This window comes from Neomonachus schauinslandi, chromosome 14 (assembly GCF_002201575.2).
Source record: "Neomonachus schauinslandi chromosome 14, ASM220157v2, whole genome shotgun sequence".
NCBI classification, from domain to species: domain Eukaryota; kingdom Metazoa; phylum Chordata; class Mammalia; order Carnivora; family Phocidae; genus Neomonachus; species Neomonachus schauinslandi.
The window spans coordinates 7279478-7302447 of record NC_058416.1 but is presented as its reverse complement, the minus strand read 5'-3'; positions in this window follow the sequence as shown (position 1 = coordinate 7302447).

The window sequence follows — 22970 nt, the reverse complement described above, 5'->3', positions numbered from 1 at the left end:
TCTCCTGAAGTGAATTGTAAATTCTTTGTAGGAAGGAATAGTCATTGTACTTCAACTGTTAGAAAATGATACTGGGAATTTATGATGACAGGAATGATCAGAGGAGTAGGAAGAGCTGCTCTAGTAGTAACTACTTGAGAGTAAAAAAAAGTTAATTGGTCAGAAAGAGTTCACAAACACATTTATACAGAAAAATTTTTTGAAAACAAATTTAAAGTTTGGTGAATTTGAGATTAAAGAGGCAAAGTATTGACTGGAAACCATTGATGTAGGACCAAGAGATTTTAGAGGAAAAAGAATAAATTTAACTTTTATATTTAGAAAAAGACAAATCGTGGGTGAAATTTGACCAAGGGGTATGTGGTGGGGTCTTTAAGTCACCTTGCCGTCTGTGTTCAGTGCAATGTAATGGTGGTTATTTCTCGCGCAGGAAAACCCAGTAGAGTCTGTCTCCTGCAAACCACATACTGATCTCTCTTTACAAAGGAATCTTCTTCCCACACCAAAATGCTCTCTTTTTTAGATGGCTGCATTTGAAGTGACTCTGTGAGGTCCTAGAAATGAGAGGAATGCAGGACAGCAGCTTTATTTTATTTCATATTTAAGTGGAAAGTCTCCTACTTGTTTTCTTACCTCTTCTAACCAAAGTAAAAATAATGCAGACCTTAAAAAGAATAGATGCTTTAGGATTAACAGCTCTCTTTCTGAATGTCCTTAATGGAGCTAACTCTTGTTTGCATGTGTCCCTCTTATTCCAAGTTTTTCAGATAATACCAAGAAAATTTGCTTTTTCAGGCTGTAGAGATGTGTTACATAAAAATGAAATTACCAACATTCTCCCTTCTCTATCCTTTTGTTTCCCTGTTTTAGGTTGTCTTACTGTTTTCTTTTCTTGTGGAATTTTCCATTATACTGAGTTCAGAAATAGTATAGTTTCTTAGAACCCAGTCAAAAATGGTCATTGCTCATGACCCCTCAGCCTCAGGCCACAGGGAAGAGATTAGAAGGTGTGCAAATTCATTTCACAGACCACAAAACAATATTCAACCACACTGGCTTCTGTAGGCTCACCATTTTAAGAATTATTAACAGAATTGAATAAAGGAAAAAATTCTTTAGTCTTCCTATCCATTTGATCTGCTTTGGCATCCTGCATTGCCCACATCTCTTTTGCATTCCTAATTTAAATGCACAGATGTGAAAAGCAGACTTTCAAAGATCTGAACAGCTATTCTTAGAGGTGCTAAGAATAGAGACTTTTCCTAGGGTCTCTACTTTGTGTATAAGCTTGGACATACAGTGGCTCTTTTGTACAATTTTCTTCCCATCTTTGAGGGGAAATTAAGTACTTATCTAAATTTTCTCTGAGAATAAGCGTAATATTTATAGGTGTTAATGAACAAAATTCAATGTAATAAATTTGAAGATCTAATTGGTTTTATTAAACCATTCATGAATGGGGCAGCTTCCCATTGAGCAAACAGAGGGGGAGATCCAAGAAGTTGTACAAAATGGGAGGCTTCTTTTATGGAAGAAAGGTGGGGTGAGAAAGTTATTAGCAAAAGAAAAGAATTGTTCCAGGCAAGGTGGCTTTCACTTAGAGGAAGAATAGGGGTCTTATCATGCAGATTGCCTCATATTCCTTTGAGGGGATGGAGAGGGCCCACATGGCAGACTCATTTGCACAGATGGGGAAGTTCCTGACTGACTGGTTAAGACTACATTTCTGGGAGAGGTTGCAAGTGCAGTTAGATTTGGGGACTCAGCCTAAGAGATGCCATTTGGGGGGTCTATGGTTTTCTTTTAAACACAGGGCTTTACGTATAAAACAGAGGAGTAACAAAACAGAGAAGAGAGAAAAATGGCAAGTGAGAAATTTATATGCTGGATGTAATTAAGTTGTTGGATGTACTTGGGATGTGTCATTATTTGCTGAATTATGTCAAATTATTTCCTGAACATTAATTTCATCTTTTGTAGTAAAACCTAACTATTCTATGAAGAGAGAAGACTGCAGAGTGGAAATGGTCTGATATTAATGACTCAGTTTGTTTTGGTTCACCTTTGTGTCCTTAGCATCCAGCCCAGTGCCGGGCACATAGTAGGTGATCAATAAGTATTTCTTGATAAAACGAGTGAATGAAAATGGAAAGAAGATGTCATTCTACATATAATTTTTTAAAAATAAGGTTGGTTAAACGGTGTTCTTGAAAAGGAGGCTAATTCAAATGTTTGGTTATTCTGATGATTGTTGTAGGCAGCAGAAAGCACAAGCAAGCATCTAAGTTAAGCACCTAAGGAAAAGCCTAAGTAGACGTACAAAGCAGTGGTCATTGGCATGCTTCCAAGAGCTATTCATTCCTCACACCTTGCTTTACTGTGTTCCATGCGATTTTGTTTTCCTGGCCGCAGTTTACTAAAGAAACAGAGACAAACTCACTATCAAAAGAAGTCTTCACTGAGGGTGGTGGAAGCATGGTAACTAGCCAGGTATCGGCAGCTTCTAGGAATTCAGATGTTTCTTAACTCCTGCATAATATAGACCTAATGGTGAAGACACAGGTGTTTGACTCAATTATGCCCGTAATGATTATGGCAGCTTCACACAGAACTATAGAATGGATCACTTACCTTTAGTTAATCAAGCTAGTTTTTGCTGTTGGTCTTCTATGTGGATCAGTGCTGCCCAGTGGACTTTCTTTTTTTTTTTTTTTTTTTGATTTTATTTATTTATTTGAGACAGAGAGAATGAGAGAGACAGAGAGCACATGAGAGGGGGAAGGGTCAGAGGGAGAAGCAGGCTCCCTGCCGAGCAGGGAGCCCGATGCGGGACTCGATCCCGGGACTCCAGGATCATGACCTGAGCCGAAGGCAGTCGCTTAACCAACTGAGCCACCCAGGCGCCCTGCCCAGTGGACTTTCTGTGCTAGTGGAATGGTCTGTACCTCTGCTGTCCAGTACGGTGGCCACAAGCCACATTTGGATTTTGAGCCCTAGGACAACTAAGGAATTGGATTTCTAATTCATGTACATGAACTAGTTAGAATTTAAATTTAAATAGCCCCATTGGCCAGTGGCTGCCATACTGGACAGTGCGGTTCTAAATTATAGCCCCATATGTTCTCTTGTGGAAAGAAAGAGCACAGGCTTGGGGTCAGATAGAGTTTGAACCCAGTCCTGCTGTTTATAGGTCACTGGAACTTCGCCAAATCAGTGCAGTTAATAATTGTGTCTGAGGGGGGTATGAGAATTAACAAATATATTGATATCATTCATATACATTAGATAGATAGAGTGACTGATGTATATTAGGCCAACAATGATCATTAAAATCTCTTGCTTTCTGGGTCTTTTATAGATAATAATAATTACAGTTTGTTAAGGAATTACTTCGGGACAGACGCTGTGCAGAGTACCTTATATGCTCTCAGGGTAAGTGAAGTGATCAGGGCAGTGTGTGATGTAGCCTGGATTGGAGCCCAAGGCTGAATGCCAACCCTACACATGTATGTATCTACTGCATATATTTATTTCCTTATGCCAGTTTTGCCATCTAACTCCTTGAGTCTGGAAAGAATGGCTCATACTTCTGTTCTGTCTCCCTCAGCAGAGAACCGTGAATTTAATAGGTGATCAGCCTGTGTGTATTCATGGTTTGGTTGGCCCATGTCCTCCCGAAGGCCTTGGTGAGTAAAAGACAGCATGTTAAGGGTGGCAGAGTCACTCTCCAGGAAGTCTTAGCAGACTGGTCTCTTGTTCACTGGCTTCCAAACCTGAGAGAATCTCAGAGTGCTGTGTTGGCATCTAGGCCTCTGTCTCTCCTAACAGTGACTCACAGCACTTTGGTCAGAAAGCGGTAGATATACCGTACCCAAGAAAAAGCCTCAGGGTGTATTTCAGGGTATCAACTTGTAAAGGCATTTCTGAATGTCAGTTTCATTATCTGCAGTGCTTGGCTACAAAAGTTTATTGTTATTTTATAAAAGAAAAACATAGATTTTTAGTTATTTTCTTGTTGTCTTTGATTCCTGGTGTAATAAATAACTGGGGCCCTGAATCAGAGACTGAGGCCAAGAGACAGACAGTTCCAGCAGAATGGGAGAATCGGTTCTGCTTCCTCAGAAGGACCAAATGATGCTTTCCCAACTCACATGACGCTGAGAGGTATGGACGTAGGGTTATGAAGCTTGGGTGGGGGTAGATGTTGACTCCACCTTAACATGGGCTCCCTGCTCTTTGGGGACACCGGTATCTACTCTACACGCTGCCCAGAGTGTGAGAACATCTGTTCCCCAGACACATAGGACTGCTCTTTGTAGCTGGTGGATAATTGCCACCTGCCCTGCCATCTGTTCCCATCTTTAACTGTGGGACCAGGACAGCAAAGGGCTAGACTATAAGAACTTGTTCTAGGCACTGGGCTGGACCCTTATGTGATGTTTAGGCTCATATGGAGACCTCCACTAGTATCTAGCAGAGTAGGACCCAACTCCCTGATAAGAACAATTTCAAAAGGGAACAAATGAAACCATATTTGGCCTTCCTTTATTTCTCAATGACACGAAAGTGCTCTGGATGCTCTGCGGCTATTGAGGATAATGAGACAAGGCATTGCCATAAAAAATGGATGTGGTCTCAATTGGTGAGTGGTCCTGCTCTCTATAAGAGTAGCTTAAGATCAATTACTCTGAAAACTTAGCCATTATTTTTGGCAGACATTCTTTAAATATAACTGGCAATAGCAGAAATCCTATTTAACTCATTTAGGTACTTGGTATTAAATTTTGTATTCAATTTATCTTGGAAGTACACCAAGAAGTTACCTTCATTAAAATTAGTTGTCCTTTGGGTACAATACTGAAAACTTTTAAATGGTTTAAATGGGTAATTTGCAACATCTGCTTTAAAAATCCTCCAGGATAAAATACTTATTTATAAGCTGCATAGTGCTTGAGCAGACCTGCATGGACTCGGTGAGAATGCATGACCATTTCTGTCCACCTTCCCTTTGTGCATCTCCAAGAATCAGTCACAGAGTTTTCTATTCAAGCATAAATCCTTAGCTTCTATTAGAGGATTAAAACCCCAGTCCTTTTCTTTATATATGCACAAAATAAATCAGTCTGTCCTTAATTGGCAGCATAGATTATCTGCAAGTTCTTCCAAAGAGCTTTAACACTTAAGCTGTAGAAACTCAGCTTAGACATCAATCTAGGACATTTCTTTGAGATTACTTGAAGTGTATGCAATAATCTATTCTTGCCGTTTTAAGTTTTAGTCTAGGATCAAGTCAGATCACTAGAGAACCACATAGTTAGGTAATCAGATGACAGCATTAGCCTTTAAAAAATATTTACATGTACAGTTTTTCCTTTGTTTTATGCACGTGCCCATGTACGTTGTTGGAGAAATGTTATTTGGGCATTTACAGGAGGGCTGACGGGGATGCTGACCTCACGACACAGTGTGTCCTCCGCGGGAACCCACAGCACAGGTTATCTCATAGGTCTTGATACCAGAGAAAAACTGGACTTCTGAACATTTTATTTTCTCTTGACCATTGTTAGTGAAGTCATTTTTTCCCAAACTATATTCTTTTTTTTTTTAAGATTTTATTTATTTGCGAGAGAGAGAATGAGAGACAGAGAGCATGAGAGGGAGGAGGGTCAGAGGGGGAAGCAGACTCCCTGCTGAGCAGGGACCCCAACGTGGGACTCGACCCCAGGACTCCAGGATCATGACCTGAGCTGAAGGCAGTCGCCTAACCAACTGAGCCACCCAGGCGCCCTCCCAAACTATATTCTGCAGAGCCCTGTTCATAGGAAGGCCACTCACTGGTGTATGAAGAAAATCTTCCCGTGCCTCATACCATGCTGACCTCTCCCTGTGTTAGCACACTGGTGGCCCTGGGTAGTCGAACAGTTACGAAGAGACAAACGTTGCTTTGTTTTAATCCTGCATTTGCCAGTATTTCTTACACTGAGTGTGTGTGTGTGTGTGTGTGTGTGTGTGTGACACCAGGTGTGACCCAGCAGAACAGCATTCAGTAGATTCCAGTTTGAGGTATCTACTTTCATGATTTTCCTCTTTGTTTTGGTTGCCAAGAGGCTCAGAGTAATATCTGCAAATGTTTCACATGAAATGTCCCATCTCTGGCCTGGACACGGTGGCCCTAGATGGTGGCCGTAGACGTCCTGATGAGGCTTCCCATCCCATAGGCTGCACTCCCTTTGTGAGCTGTGAGCACCCGCTCCCACGGGCCCACCATCTGTCACCCCCGCGGCCACTCCGGGCTTTGCAGCTCGCTCTCTCTGTAGCCCTGGCATCAAGCTCTGCCCTGATTTTCTCATTTATTTTAACTACTTCCTCTTTCTGTCCTAGGCCTTTTACTGACTTTTTTTTTTTAAATTTTATTATGTTATGTTAGTCACCATACAATACATCATTGGTTTTTGATGTGGTGGTCCACGATCCATTGTTTTCGTATAACGCCCAGTGCTCCATGCAGTACATGCCCTCCTTAATACCCATCACCGGGCTAACCGATCCCCCCTCCCCCCTCCCCTCTAAAACCCTGTTTGTTTCGCAGAGTCCATAGTCTCTCATGGTTCATCTCTCCCTCCAATTCGGCCCCCCCATTTTTCCCTTCCTTCTTCTAATGTCCTCCATGTTATTCCTTATGTTCCACAAATGAGTGAAACCATATGATAATTGACTTTCTCTGCTTGACTTATTTCACTTAGCATAATCTCCTCCAGTCCCATCCATGTTGATGTAAAAGTTGGGTATTCATCTTTTCTGATGGCTGAGTAATATTCCATTGTATATATGGACCACATCTTCTTTATCCATTCATCTGTTCAAGGGCATCTCGGCTCTTTCCACAGTTTGGCTATTGCGGACATTGCTGCTATGAACATTGGGGTGCATATGGCCCTTCTTTTCACTACATCTGTGTCTTTGGGGTAAATACCCAGGAGTGCAATTGCTGGGTCATAGGGTAGCTCTATTTTTAAATTTTTGAGGAGCCTCCACACTGTTTTCCAAAGTGGCTGTACCAACTTGCATTCCCACCAACAGTGTAAGAGGGTTCCCCTTTCTCCACAACCTCTCCAACATTTGTTGTTTCTTTCCCTGTCCATTTTTGCCATTCTAACTGGTTTTGATTTGGATTTCCCTGATGGCTAATGACGATGAACATTTTTTCATGTGTCTGTTAGCCATTTGTATGTCTTCTTCAGAGAAGTGTCTGTTCATCTCTTCTGCCCACTTTTTGACTTGATTATTTGTTTTTTTGGGTGTTGAGTTTGAGAAGTTCTTTATAGATTTTGGATACCAGCCCTTTATCTGTAGTGTCATTTGCAAATATCTTCTCCCATTCTGTGGGTTGCCTCTTTGTTTTGTTGACTGTTTCCTTTGCTGTGCAGAAGCTTTTCATCTTGATGAAGTCCCAAAAGTTCATTTTTGCTTTTGTTTCACTAGCTTTTGGAGATGTATCTTGAAAGAAGTTGCTGTGGGCGATGTCAAAGACATTACTGCCTATGTTCTCTTCTAGGATTTTGATGGATTCCTGTCTCACATTGAGGTCTTTCATCCACTTTGAGTTTATCTTTGTGAATGGTGTTAGAGAATGGTCGAGTTTCATTCTTTTGCATGTGGCTGTCCAATTTTCCCAGCACCATTTATTGAAGAGACTGTCTTTTTTCCATTGCATGTTTTTTCCTGCTTTGTCAAAGATTATTTGACCATAGAGTTGAAGGTCCATATCTGGGTTCTCTATTCTGTTCCATTGGTCTGTATGTCTGTTTTTGTGCAAGTACCATGCTGTCGTGGTGATCACAGCTTTGTAATAATAGCTTGAAATCGGGCAACGTGATGCCATCAGCTTTGTTTTTCTTTTTCAACATCTCCTTGGCGATTCAGGGTCTTTTCTGATTCCATACAAATTGTAGGATTGTTTGTTCCAGCACTTTGAAAAATGTCATTGGAATTTTGATCGGGATGGCATTGAAGGCATTGCTCTGGGTAGCATAGACATTTTAACAATGTTTATTCTTCCAGTCCATGAGCATCTTTTTGTGTCTTCTTCAATTTCTTTCATGAGTGTTTTGTAGTTCCTAGAGTATAGATCCTTTACCTCTTTGGTTAGGTTTATTCCGAGGTATCTTATGGTTTTTGGTGCTATTGTAAATGGAATCGTTTCTCTAATTTCTTTCTATAGTTGCGTTGTTAGTGTATAAGAAAGCAACTGATTTCTGTGCTTTGATTGTGTATCCTGCCACATTACTGAATTGCTGGATGAGTTCTAGTAATTTGGGGGTGGAGTCTTTTGGGTTTTCCACATAAAGTATCATGTCGTCTGCGAAAAGAGAGAGTTTGACTTCGTCTTTGCTAATTTGAATACCTTGTATTTCTTTTTGTTGTCTGATTGCTGTTGCTAGGACTCCTAGTACTATGCTGAACAATAGTGGCGAGAGTGGGCATCCTTGACGTGTTCCTGATCTTAAGGGAAAGGCTCTCAGCTTTTCCCCATTGAGCATGATATTTGCTGTGGGTTTTTCATAGAAGGATTTTATGAACTTGAGGAATGTTCCCTCTATCCCTATACTCTGGAGAGTTTTAATCAGGAAAGGATGTTGTATTTTGTCAAATGCTTTTTCTGCATCAATTGAGAGGACCATATGGTTCTTCTCCCTCCTCTTATTAATGTGTTCTATCACATTGATTGATTTGCGAATGTTGAACCAACTTTGCATCCCGGGGATAAATCCCACTTGGTCGTGGTGGATGATCCTTTTAATGTATTGTTGGATCCTATTAGCTAGGATTTTGTTGAGGATTTTGGAATCCATATTCATCAGGGATATCGGTCTGAAATTCTCCTTTTTGATGGGGTCGTTGCCTGGTTTGGGGATTAAGGTAATGCTGGCCTCATAGAATGAGTTTGGAAGTTTTCCTTCTGTTTCTATTTTTTGAAACAGCTTCAGGAGAATAGGTATTATTTCTTCTTTGAATGTTTGGTAGAATTCCCCAAGGAATCCATCAGGCCCTGGACTCTTGTTTTTGGGGAGGTTTTTGATCACTGCTTCAATCTTGTTACTGGTTATTGGCCTATTCAGGTTGTCAGTTTCTTCCTGTTTCAGTCTTGGCAGCTTATAGGTTTCCAGCAAGGCCTCCATTTCATCCAGATTGCTCAATTTATTGGCATATAGTTGTTGATAATAATTTCTAATAATTGTTTCTATTGCCTTGGTGTTAGTCGTGATCTCTCCCCTTTCATTCATAATTTTATTAATTTGGGTCCTTTCTCTTTTCTTTTGGATAAGTCTGGCCAGTGGCTTATCGATCTTATGAATTCATTCAAAGAACCAACTTCTAGTTTCGTTGATCTGATCTACTGTGTTTCTGGTTTCTAATTCATTGATTTCGGCTCTAATTTTAATTATTTCTCTTCTAATGTGTGGCTTAGGCGTCATTTGTTGCTTTTTCTCTAGTTCTTTAAGGTGTAGAGTTAGTTGGTGAATTCGGGATTTTTCTATTTTTTTGTGAGGCTTGGATGGCTATGTATTTCCCCCTTAGGACCGCCTTTGCAGTATCCCATAGGTTTTGGACTGATGTGTTTTCGTTCTCATTGATTTCCATGAATTGTTTAAGTTCTTCTTTGATTTCTTGGTTGACCCAAACATTCTTGAGCAGAGTGGTCTTTAGCTTCCAAGTGTTTGAATTTCTGCCAAATTTTTTCTTGTGATTGAGTTTCAGTTTTAGAGCATTGTGGTCTGAGAATATGCAGGGAATAATCTCAATATGTTGTTATCAGTTGAGACCTGATTTGTGACCCAGTATATGGTCTATTCTGGAGAAAGTTCCATGTGCGCTCGAGAAGAATGAGTATTCTGTTGTTTTAGGGTGGAATGTTCTGTAAATATCTATGAGGTCCATCTGGTCCAATGTATCATTCAAAGCTCTTGTTTCCTTCTTGATTTCTGCTTAGATGATCTGTCCATTGCTGAAAGTGGAGTATTGAGGTCTCCTACAATTAATGTATTGTTATCAATATGACTCTTTATTTTGGTTAACAGTTGGCTTATATAGATGGCTGCTCCCATGTTGGGGGCGTAGATATTCACAATTATTAGATCTTCTTGTTGGATAGACCCTTTAAGAATGATATAGTGTCCTTCTGTGTCTCTAACTACAGACTTTCGTTTAAAATCTAATTTGTCTGATATAAGAATTGCTACCCCAGCTTTCTTTTGAGGTCCACTGGCATGGAAGATGGATGTCCATCCTTTCACTTTCAATCTGGATGTATCTTTAGGTTCAAAATGAGTCTCTTGTAGACAGCATATGGATGGGTCCTGTCTTTATCCAATCTGTAACCCTGTGTCATTTTATGGGAGTGTTTAGGCCATTCACGTTGAGAGTGATTATTGAAAGATATGCATTAATTGTCATCATGTTGCCTGTGAAGGCGTTGTTTTTATAGATTGCCCCTGTAAATTTCTGTTGTAGATCACTCTTGGGGTCTTTCTCCTTTTATAGAACCCCCCTTAATATTTCTTGCAGGGCCGGCTTAGTGGTCACATATTCTTTCAGTTTCTTCCAGTCATGGAAGCTCTGCATCTCTCCATCCATTCTAAATGACAGCCTTGCTGGATAAAGTATTCTTGGCTCCATGTTCTTCTCGTTTAGTACCCTGAATATGTCTTGCCAGGCCTTTCTGGCTTGCCAGGTCTCTGTGGATAGGTCTGACGTTATTCTGATGTTCCTCCCTCTGTACGTAAGGAATCTCTTCCCCCTAACTGCCCTTAAGATGGTTTCCTTGGTTCTAAGATTTGCAAGTTTTACTATTACATGCCGGGGTGTTGGCCTGTTTTCCTTGATCTTGGGAGGGGTCTCTGTGCCTCTAGGACCCAAATGTTTGTTTCATTCCCCAGATTAGGGAAGTTCTCAGCTACGATTTGCTCAAATACATCTTCTAGTCCTCTCTCTCTCTCCACTCCCTCCGGGATTCCAATTATTCTGACATTGGAACGCCTCATGGTGTCACTTATTTCTCTGATTCTATTTTCATGGATTCTGAGTTGTTTTTCCCTGGCCTCCTCTTTTCTCTTTTTATCTATTATATTGTCTTCCAGGTCACTTATTCTCTCTTCTGCCTCAGTTACCTTAGCTGTTAGATTATCTAGATTGGATTGGATCTCATTGATAGCATTTTTAAGTTCTGCCAATTCACCTTTTATTTCTGCCCTTAGAGACTCTATGTTGCCATTAATTGATTTCTCCATTCTAGCCATTGTCTTCACAATTGCTAGCCTGAATTCCATCTCTGACATCTTGGTTATATCTGCATCCATTTGTAAATCTGCAGCATAAGTCATAACCTCTGAGTCTTTTCTGTTTTGGGGGCTCCTCCTCCTAGTCATTCTGTTGATGGGTGTTTGAGAGAATGTATAGAGTCTAAATTATTGACCAGACCCCAAGCAAGATGCACCTGTTTTCTTGGGACCTTAGGGTTGCTGGCCTCTTGTTTTCCCAGCCTGTCTTCTGCGGGAGGGGCCTGCCACGCTGTTACTCAGGCAACCCTCTTCGGGCAGAGTTGCCCTGTGCCCCTGTGGTGGGGGATGGGCTCAGCGGGAATCAGTTTTTGGGGCTTTTGTTCTCTGGCGGCTTTCCCTGGTGGCTTTCTGCATCTCTTCTGCGAGTCAGAGCAGAAGAGACCGTTCCCAACCCTCTGCCTCAGAGCAGAGAGACCTCAGTCTGTTCTTCAGTGAGCTCTCCAGGCCACACTGTCTCCGTTTCTGTCCGTGCTGCTATAAACTGCAGCGTCCTGGTTGTGCGCCCCTCTGCAGTGCTCCCAGTCCTGCCTCCAGGTCGGGGCACGTCTCTGCCCTTTGTGCTTCTAAAACTGCCAGCCACTCCCAGTTCGTGCGAGCGAGACCCCGCCGCTCCGGGTTTCCACCCCGGGGGCTGCCCTAAAGTCCTTTACCCGCCGCTACCGGTCTGCAAGTCTGTGCCCCGTCCCCAGTGCATGAGGCTGTTGCTCACCGGCGGTGTAGGATCCCCATGGCCAGGCACCCTCCCGCTGCCATTTATCCTCCGGTATCTGCCTGCGGAATCACCGCTCCCCGCTTCGTACCTCAAAACCAACTGCCTGCGATATTCTGTTTGTAGAGATCCAGATCTTCTTACATCTCAGGCTGGTTTCGTGGGTGCTCAGAGTGGTCTGGTAGATATCCAGCTCAAATCCGGGAACCAGTTGAAATAGGGTCCCCTACTCCTCCGCCATCTTTCCCTACTGACTTTTGCTTTCATTTCAGTTCAGTTCTTCCAAAGACCCAGAGTGAAGGCAGATCCATTGCCGTGTCCATCTACCGCGCGTCTTCTCTCGTTTCTGGAGCTTGATGCTCAGTCTCGTGTAGGGACCCCCACACATGCGATCACCAGCACACCCTTGGATGTTGCTCCTGTTGATGGCCTTTATTCCTGCCACCTTGTTTTCTTCCCTTTGTTCCTCTTTTCTCCAAATTGCCAACTTATTTCTTCATTATCCTGTTCTCTTCCGCATCATTCTGCAAGCTGGCTCAGGTCCTTTATGCAATGAGATTGTGGTATAAACTTGAAAATAAACAGGTTGCTCTCTTTCCAGCACCCGAGGAAGCTAGCCAGATGGGAGTAGGGGTGACAACACGGGTGGGCCATGTGGAGGAGTGTTGGCAAGTCATTTTGGAGACTGGGAGATATTAGGCAAAGCTCAGTGAGCACCAGCCTCTTTAAGACACATGCCATGCTGGAATAAAAAAGTGCCTCCTGGACTGACCTCAGTGGAAATCTCGGCTCTGCCCCCTATTGGTTGTGCCATCTGGGTCAGAGTCAGGGGAGAAGAACCCTGTAAATTGTCAGCACCCTCCAAAACGTGCGGATCTGAACTCCTGGTGTGCAGAGGCATGTAGTCTGAGTGCCAGTCTTCCGGCACCTGCTTGCTTCTTGCACGGCCCCCTGGCCGAGTGCCTTCCTGGTCTCAGCTGTTGCCCCAGCACCCACTCCCACCCTTCAGCTGAATCTGGGGAGGAATGCCCTGCGTCCTTACTTGGCTGATCAGAATTCTTCCAATTGAAGTCAGACGACCTGCTCTCATCTGTGCCGCTTCCCTGGTATTCCTGAATGACCCGATGGAATGAGGCATTGATAACAAATGTTTCATTATTGAACAGGCCCTGTCTCTGAACTGTTTGATTAAAAGGAACACCACAGACGCACTTCTGACCCTGATACCTCCTTTCTTTCAGGCCACGATTTGTCAACATTGATTTGTCTTTGTCAAAACCGAAGTAGAGAATTTCATAAAAATTTCATTTGTCTTGCGTTAGAATGAACACACCTCACTTATTGGATCGAGGTTGCCTCCTTTTGCCTCCCAGATTCATCCGAACATCACTACTGATTTGATATTTCTGAAACGTCTCTTTTAGTGCTTCTCTGTCCTGGCAGGAGACCCTCCTGAGACTCCTGAAACCTACAGGCTAAAATCTAAACACATGATTTTTTTTTAGGATTTCTAAGCTTCCACAGTTTAGATCCAATATCTAGTTTTAGCTTTATTTTCTGTTAGTGCTCCTTTCCACGAGCCATTTGCTCCAATGACACTTAACGTTATAAGTTTCTGTTTTAGGATTTGGATTAGAATATGTATCAGTACATTTCCCAGTGTGCTCGTCATAATAATGCCGACAATAGCAGCAGTAGCTGAATTAGAAGTAGTGAAATGGATGGTAGCCATGCTCAAGTGTCGGAATCATGTACCTTTTTTTTGTCTCCCAGGCCTTTGTCTTTTGTCTTCTTTCCACACCTTTTTTCATCTATCCTAACTTGGCCTTCTCAGATCCCTTGTCCCTCTTAAAGCTTCTCAACCTAGAAATAAGCTAGAAATAAGCTCTCTTCTCCAAGCTGCTATGATTCTCACTTGGCAACCATCACTTAGCACACCTTTGCAACAGTGTCTGTGTGTGTGTGTTTGGGAAGTCCTCAGGTTGAAGGAGAGACTTGTATGCTTTCCTTACAGGGAAGGACACTTACTTCAAATCCTTTGTGAGATGTAGTTGGTTCTGTATAGAAAATTAAATTCTGGTATACTCAATATATACGTGTATATCCACACATATATAGGAACAATAAACTAGAGGAGAAAAAACTCTTGCAAGCAAATGGCAGGTAATGATTCCTCATCATTCTATAACTTCCTTCCTTCCTTCCCTCTCCCTCTCTCTCTCTCTCTTTCCTCCTTTCTTTCTTCTCTCTCTCCATGGTGGTAGGTTGTCCTGACCACACCCAGTGAAATGAGGACTGTGAACTGAATTGTATTAATACAGTTCTAGTTGGAAATTGTGCCAGTTTAACATTTAATTTATTGTGTAATCTTATAAGAGTACACCTTGTGTGAAAGAATTGTGCAAGATTTTAAAAACATTTTTGAAGAGATGCATATTTGATCTTACAGTTTCTTGATAAGTTCTGGTACATCCTACAAGTACCAGACTAAGGATAATAGTAAAATCAGTGATGAAATAGGAATGCAAACATGAAAACTTTAATTTGAGTGGACCATTTGATAATTTATACTCAAATTACAGTAAAATGAAGAGAAATTTGCTGTCTTCTAGTTTTAATTGTTTGGCTCAAATTTTCTTTGAAAAGATCCTTTTCCAAGGGAAGCTGGGGATTTCTGGGAATAGTGTAGAAGAATCCCTGGCATGGAGTGTGGTGTGGACTATGGGGGGATTGGCTGCATCAGCAAGATGCCCTCTCTTCCTCAGGCTACAGCTACACCTGTGCATCATCAATTTGGGAGAAATGGTGATCTCACCTTGGGATCTAACCTACTTTTGTGTTTGCATAATTCCTAAATGGAATTGTTAAAATAGGTGTTGCTTAATGATAACAACAGCTTTGTTTTCCTTCACCATCTTTGGTGTTGACTTCTTTTTACTTTTTACAATGTTATTATTTAGGGACGGATGATTGGCTCGTTTTATGTGCCTGATGTGGTGTGTACTGACTGCTAAAAAGTATTCGCATAGGCCCGCAGGTCACTGATGAAATGAGAATCAGCATAGAAACCTAATCAATCAATGCTTTGCAGGTATCCCATTTTCTCTAGTCAGATAAGATGGTTGAATCGGGGGGCCCATGGTACTTTGGTGTTTTTCTGAATTATACTATACCAGATGTGGCCTGAAAACCCTCCAGAAGCCATGATTTCTGGGTGTGATGTTCTGCATCCTGCGTTCATGCTCTGCCATTATACTTTGTTTCAAGGGAGGACTAATCAATGAGGTTAGATGTAAGTTTAGTTGAGCCTGGAATATGGAGCAAAGAGCTGGAGAAGGATTTGCATGCAATCTCTGTTGATTATTTTCTAATTATGTAATTATCACGTTTTTGTTTAAGTCATTCATTAAGTGCATTTTATGGAGATTAGTGGTCCTGAGTGTTTGGGGCTTTGGAATCTTTGGAACTCTTCTTTTGTGAGTGGACAGGGTTTTTTGTTTGTTTGTTTGTTTGTTTTTTTCCCCTTCTCTTTCTGTTGGCTTCCTGATTAGCCTAGAAGCAATCCAGGTGAAGCCATTTCCAGACTTCTTGAACTAACTGCCATGGAGAAGAAATGCAAGATCAATGGAATATTCCCCATATTCTTTACATCCCAAAATGCTTTATTATTTTTCTCCTTCGTGAAAGATTTCAGTTTTCTTTGAATCCCTGAACAGACTTGTTTGTGTTTTTTAAAGAGAAACTTAAAACTTTCAGACTTGTAATATGTAATCGAATATATGAGATGTTGATAATAATTACAGAAGGAAATTAGGAAAAGAAAACAAAGGAGATAATGTAGATCTTAGAGTAGAACACACACGTGCATGCACCCACCCACACACACACACATGCATGCACCCACATGCACACACTTTACAAGCAGCCTTAAAAGAAGGAATGGTGACCCAGACATGAATATTGGAGTCATGGTGCTTTGCTTGCATTGGCATGAGATTAGGGAGGGAGAAATGACATGTTCACCGAGTATAGTGGGGCAGGACTTTGAAAACCAGTCCCGCAGGCACTCTGAGTTTCCTTCCTTAGATATGCCATACACAATATTGTTAATTTGTGTATGTGAAGCTTTCTCTATTTTAAGTTATCAAGTAAAACTTGGCATAATCAGGCGTGATTAAATAGGGAAGCTAGAAAAGATACTCATCCCTTCTTTCAAGAAGAATCCACAAAACTGAACCTTGCTTCTCAACATGCTTGAATGCACATCCAGGCACTGGTTAGTTTCATGTGAGAACGGGTGTTTGCTCTCAGGGGCAAACTCAGAACTCAGGGTCATGTCTCCAGATGGAGGGATGTGTATTTGGCTAACACTTCTGCCTCTCTCTGCTCCTTCAACCACTTCTTCCCAGCAGAGGGGAACATGACACTTTTCTGGTTGGTAAAAGGAAGGCATTGGGCAAGCTTGGTTCAGCCCTGCTGGCTTCCTCTTTTTCCCCTACCCCCTTGCTCCAGAATTAGCTGTCTGTCTAGAGGATGTGTTCTCATCTGGAGCCAAATGGCTGAATTTCAAATATCACTTCTGCTAATGACAACCTATGTGATCTTGGGGACATTTCTTAAATTTAGGTGTCTTACTTTTTTTTTTCCTAGTTTGAAAATACATGATAGAATAGATTGCTTCCTTGGATGTTGTATGGAAGAGCCTTTAATTATTTGAAGATAATGGAGAGTTTTGGGGAGATAAACAAATTAAACACTGCACACACTACCCCTCACCTCCAGAGAAAGCCAACAAATCCTGGAGTATGTGTTTTGTTGGAGACTGAAATTAAAGTTGGGATGTTTTATGTACCCAAAACAATGCCTGGTACCAAACAGACACTTGACAAATATTTGTTGAATGAGGGCTTTATTGAAAGAGGAAATACATATTTTGAAATCTTTTCTGGTGATTCTGCTAAATACTGCCCCCCCAACACACACACACACACACACACACACACACACTTATGCACGTATTCGTACCACTTACAGAGATTCCTTGTAAATCTTACTTCTTTGGGGGCTGATTCTTATTAAATTATCTGTGATGCATATGCTTCCTAAGGATAGCAAGCTAGAATTTTTTTTTCTATTTATAAGCATTGTTAAGAATATACTTATTTTGCACTATTTTAAAAAGTCATATTTACAATCCACCAGCATTTTCTGAATTGTATTTGACAGATTACACTACACTTGCTTCATGATCCAAATATAGTCTGCTTAATAGGTAGCAATGTCTTATACAATCATGGTTGAGTCATAGGCTCCAAAGGGAAGGATGACTCATGGGAAGTGGTGTCTCATTCCAGTAAAGAAAAAGCTGGGACACAACCATCGATTTCCTACTGCTGTTACAATCATGGATTTTTAAAAGACTCAAACTCAAAATCTAAAGTTATCTTTCTCCATGTTATATTCATTAACGCAGTATATTACAGCCAAATACAGGTAACTAAAGATCCCTAGAATATGTTCATCTAAAATAATCACTAGCAAGCAATACATTTTTCTTTAGGTTTGTATTGGAGAAACCTGCATAGCGGCTTGATGGGGGTTCCTATCACTCATTACAAATTTGCTTTAGTTACATTGCCTTTTTATTCAATTTTGAAAATATGTAGTATGACAGAGATTTCCTACTTGGATATTATGTGGAACGAAAAAATAACACCTTTAAGTCGTTGAGGAATATGGAGGATTTAAGAGAGTTAAACTCAAAATGATACAGGAGTCCACAGCTTGGATAAAAAATACAGGTTATTTATTTTCATTTTGTAATTAGATCATATAGTTCAATTAACTATAAAAAGTAATGTTTAGTTTTGTGGTAAAATAGAAAAAAATAAATGAAATTTACTTAGTATGCTCTTCCTGATGGAAGACTGGTGTTATATATTCCTTTTTATACCCAGAGTTAAAATGCCATGCTTCCTATCATAATGACCTCCACTTCTAAGGGGCTAACCGAGCTCCAGGTACTGGGATAGCCGCCTGGTGAGCATGGGCTAATTTAATTTTCACAACAACCTGGTGAATATGTTTACCCCGGTTTTTTAAATGGGAGGGGAAAAAAGTATTCAGTAAATAAATCCAAAAGCATGATATCTCTAATAGAAATAAACTTTATAAAATGTTTTGCTGTAATACATCTATTACGTTTGAGAAGAAAATTTGAGAAGGATTTTGGAAATCCCAAATTTTGCATACGTCTTCCCATAAAATACAAGCACAGTGGTCTGCAGATGACAGCAAAGCTCCTTTGGGAGGCCTGGGGGCTGCGAGGTGGGCTTGGCTCACCCCCCAATTACCCCACCCATATTCACATCCCCACACAGACCATGCCCAGGGGTGCGGTTCCAGGTAGGACACCAGAAATGTGACAAGCCAAGGTCCTTCATTTGTAGAGAGCTGAGATTATGTATATTAAATTTAAGAATGCCCACATATTCCTTATAATCTCTTTCTACCTTTGTTTTTATGTATTTGAATAAAGTACTATATACAGATTTGTATCCTGCTTTTCCCTTTAAATTATCAAAGGGTTGCCCATATCATTAGAAGAATTAAAATTCCTCTGTCATAAAGAAGAATTAAAATTCTTTCTAACATCGAGTATGGATTTGATTATGTTGAGGAACTACTATTTATTTTTTAAATGTAATAGTGATATTGTAATGTTTTAAAAGTCCTTATCTTGGAATGAAACATACTCAATAATTTATGGATGAAATGATATGAATGTGAGGATTTTGCTTCAAAATATGTGTTTGAGGGGGGTGAAATTAGTGGGAGTACAGATGAAGACCGTCTGGTAATGTGTTGATAATTTTTGCAGCTTGGTGATGGGAACTTGGGAGTTCATTATATATACCATTCTCTGTATTTTTTGCTTTTTTAAACATTTCCATGGTAAAAAGTTAAAGTTTTTTACAAATCTCATTTCTAAAATCTTTATGATGTTCACAATATGGGTATATTTTAATTTATATTTATTATTTTAATAAATTTATAATTTAATTCATATTTAATTAATTTATTGAATCATTTATTGCTTGGGCACATTTTATGATTTTTCTGGTTTTTCATGATCATATATGATACAGCAGTCAACATTTTCCCCCCAGCATTTCCTTGTGCATGAAATTTCATCCACGTTTAAATTTCTTTCCTTGAGAGAGATTTGGATGTGTAATATTACTGTACCAATGAGTGTAATCATTTAATGTGATATGCCATTTGTTTTCCAGGTAGATTGAATATATTTACAATCCACCAGCATTGCACATCATCCTTTAAAAATATATCTTCAATTGATATTTTATTAAAAATATTAGAAGAATATGTATTTCCTGAAATAGAAGACATTTATGCTGATGGCAGAAAATATGGAAGCTACCGAACAGTCACCACTCTACAAGAGAATCACTGTTGAAATGGGATGATGTTGCCTAACAATCTTTTTTCAAAATATTTTGAAATATTCTCTGCTGTTCCATTATAATGATAGCTGGAGGCATTATACAACTTTATTTTGTAACTTTTTTTTTCAGTAAGATGTGAAAAGTTTCACATCTATTATTTACTATTGCAATGTCAAATAAAGTTAGAGAGAAGTTTCAGAGAAAAAGATAAATTGGAAAAAGACCATAGTCACTGAGGTGGAGAGTGACTTGGGGAGATCTTGCCATGTTGCAGCAGTTAGAGTGGAAATGTAGCATCAGTGTTTCAAAGCATGTCTTCACTTTCTCTTCATTACAACCAAATGAAGACCTCATTTGAGATTTATAGATAGGGCCGCCAAGGCCTGGGCATACAAGATTCCTCAGAAAACGGCCTTCACGTCCTGTCTTCACCTTGGAGTCGGGTTGCCCCTGGGTGTTCCTAGTCATTCCGTATCTTGTGCTTCCCTGAGAGATGACTGTGGAAGCCATTGTACCCTCTTCTTGATATACTATTTGCTTCCATTTTATAAAGTTATAGAAACAATATATGCTCTTGGAAAAACAATTCCAACAGAACCAAAGGGTGTAATAGGAACATAGTTTATACACAGTTTTTTAGACTACTTTCCCTTAGTTTTGTGCTATAAGCAAATTTTCTGGGTCACTAAAACTGTTGTAAATACCATTATTAAGGTTGTAAAAGATATAGCCACATCCTAGGAGTGTCCCACTGTTGGCTTGATGTCCCAGCATATTGCCAAATCAGGGTGACCCGCCTGCAGCCTGAGGGTGAGCAGCTTTTGCTTAAGGGCCAGACTCTGCCCCCCTTGGCAGCCTCCTACACTCATGCACCCTGAGTCTGTTTTGTCCTAGTCAATTCAGGACTTGATAAAACAATACACAATATGTTGTGGTCTGGCTTCCCAAGTAAAGAAATTGGAAGCCACAACATGGAACCCTCAGTGAGCTCACTCCCCATGGCAACAGTTTGGCTAATGAGAGAAAAAGACCTTGGCCAAAGACCTGGGCAGTGTGGTTCCTCCCTCTCCCTCCCTCTGACTCTTCTCAGATAAGAGGGCCTGAAGAGCCTGTCTGAGGGGCCAATTGTGGCCAGGTGGGTGCACCCACCAAAGGACACTCCTTGTGAAGTGGCGGCCAGGATGGTAATACATCACTTTGCATTACTTCTTTGCCTTCCCTTCTGCCATTGGCTTGCATCTCCTTAAATAAAGCATCAACATTTACATAGTCATTGCCTCAGACCTGGCTTTCTGGAGAATATGAGCTCAGGAGGAGATTTAGGCAGGTGAAGAGGGAGGTAGACAAAGAATGTACAATAGTGCATGGTAGGTTAAAACCAAATGACAAATGTGATGGGGAAAGAAAGAGGAGAGGTGCCTGATGTAAACTGGGGTGGGGGGAGGGCAAAGCCATTGAAGGTGGTATAGACCACAGGAAGCAGTTTTGTCTTGATTCTAAGAGCAATAGCAGTCCACTCTAGGGTTTTAGGCAGGAAGGAAGTGGAGCGGGGATGGGGTAGTGAAGTCAGATTTGAATTTGAAAAGAGCAGTATGGCTATATTGGGTAGAATAGATCAGACTTTGGAAGTAGGGTTGCAGTGTTGGGTGATCCATAAGAAGGTGTCTGCAGACTGCAGAAGGATGACCTTAGCTCAGACTACTGTGGTGAAGTGGGCAGATTTGAGAGTTATTTGGGAGGCCAAACAGTTAAGGTTGATAATAGCTGGGATGTGTAACCTGAGTCACTAGATGATCCCTAAGTGTCTAGATGGGCTGCTTTTTGGGTGCTGTTGGCACTCATGGAGTGGGAAACACTGGGACAAGATGAGATTGGGGGAAGATCTAAAGTTTGGTTTTGGAAACATACTGTCCTATGAAGAGTGTGACATTTGTCTGACCTCAGGGGAGAGATCTGGGCTGGGTACGGATATTCGTGAGATACCCCATTGAACCAGTGATTAGGCTGGGCAAGGGAAGGAGGAGAGGGCAGAGAGCTGGTTTGCCCCCTTGGGATTTCATGCTTTCAGATGACCGAGAGTGTGGATTGGGGTTAGCCTTTTGCTCAGTACATCTATGTCACAGAGAATCCCCCCCTCAAATCTGAAGTTGAATTATATGCTAATGAGCACATGTCTGGCCCGAATTATGTCTCGAATGCGTTTGTCTAATGTGGGCCTTTTGGACTAGGATTCACCCTTCTCTCATTATTCGGGGAGTATTTTATTTTTCAAATGATTGGAGACATGCTGGAATTCTTCCACCGAAACTCTAGTCACCAAGCTGATGTATCTGTCCTTAATCACCCCAATTTATGGAAGAACCCATAGGCGGAGCTCAATAGCCTATACTTTATTGCTGTCTTTGAAAGGTTGCAGTCACAGACCAGATTTAGAAAAATAAGAGGCACATAGTTTTGACTTCCTGAGATAATAGCACCACAGTCCTGTGGTTAAGAGGGTGGAGTGAGGTAGGGTGAGGTAACAACCACTTGCCTGTAGGTTACAGACACCATGTTTCTGAGCTAGGTTACTTATACCAATTTCTAAAGAGATGACAATAGTGAGAACAAATTGGGTATACGTCACTGATTACGTTTAAAGTTGAAGCATCATTTTCTCTATATTTAGAAGAAATTTTGTTAGACTCTTGCAAATTGCTTATAAATGTCTTGTTTACCCAAGCAATTCAGATTTTCTCTTGATAATGTGTTGACTGGAAAGTGGGGTATGGCATATTGTAACTGGGTATATTATTATGAGGCCATTGTAAAACTTCATTCTCCATAACTTTTGCTTTATATGTTCTATGTGCTGCTGACTGAATATCATTTAATAGTCCGAAAGTAAATTAGCTAGGGTAGGTAGGCATCCACAACTGCACATTATTAGTATATTCTCTAAGTATTTAGGGCCTTGAAATTAGCAGAATTTGGGCAATTATTATTAACTTGGCTATCATTTTTAGCCTCCTTACCAGGTAGCATTTAGTGTTCTGCTTTGAATGCTTTCAGGAATGACAGCTCATGTGGACAGGGACAGTGCTGTGTCCTTTCTCACATCTGTCCCTTGGTGGAAGATTTTATTCCTTTTCTAACTGGCTTCCAGTCTCTGTTTCTCCCTACACATCTGTTGTTCACCTTTTGTTGTTTCCCACTTAAAACTGGTAGGTAGGACGCATTTACATCAGGATACAGTCTAAACTAATGATTCTCGGGGCACCTGGGTGGCTCAGTCGGCTCAGCGTCTGACTCTTGATTTTGGCTCAGGTCATGATCTCAGGGTTGTGATGGGCATGGAGCCTGCTTAAGATTCTCATTCTCTCCTTCTCCCTCTACCCCTCCCCTCCAAGAAAGAAAGAAAGAAAGAAAGAAAGAAAGAAAGAAAGAAAGAAAGAAAGAAAGAAAGAAAGAAAGAAA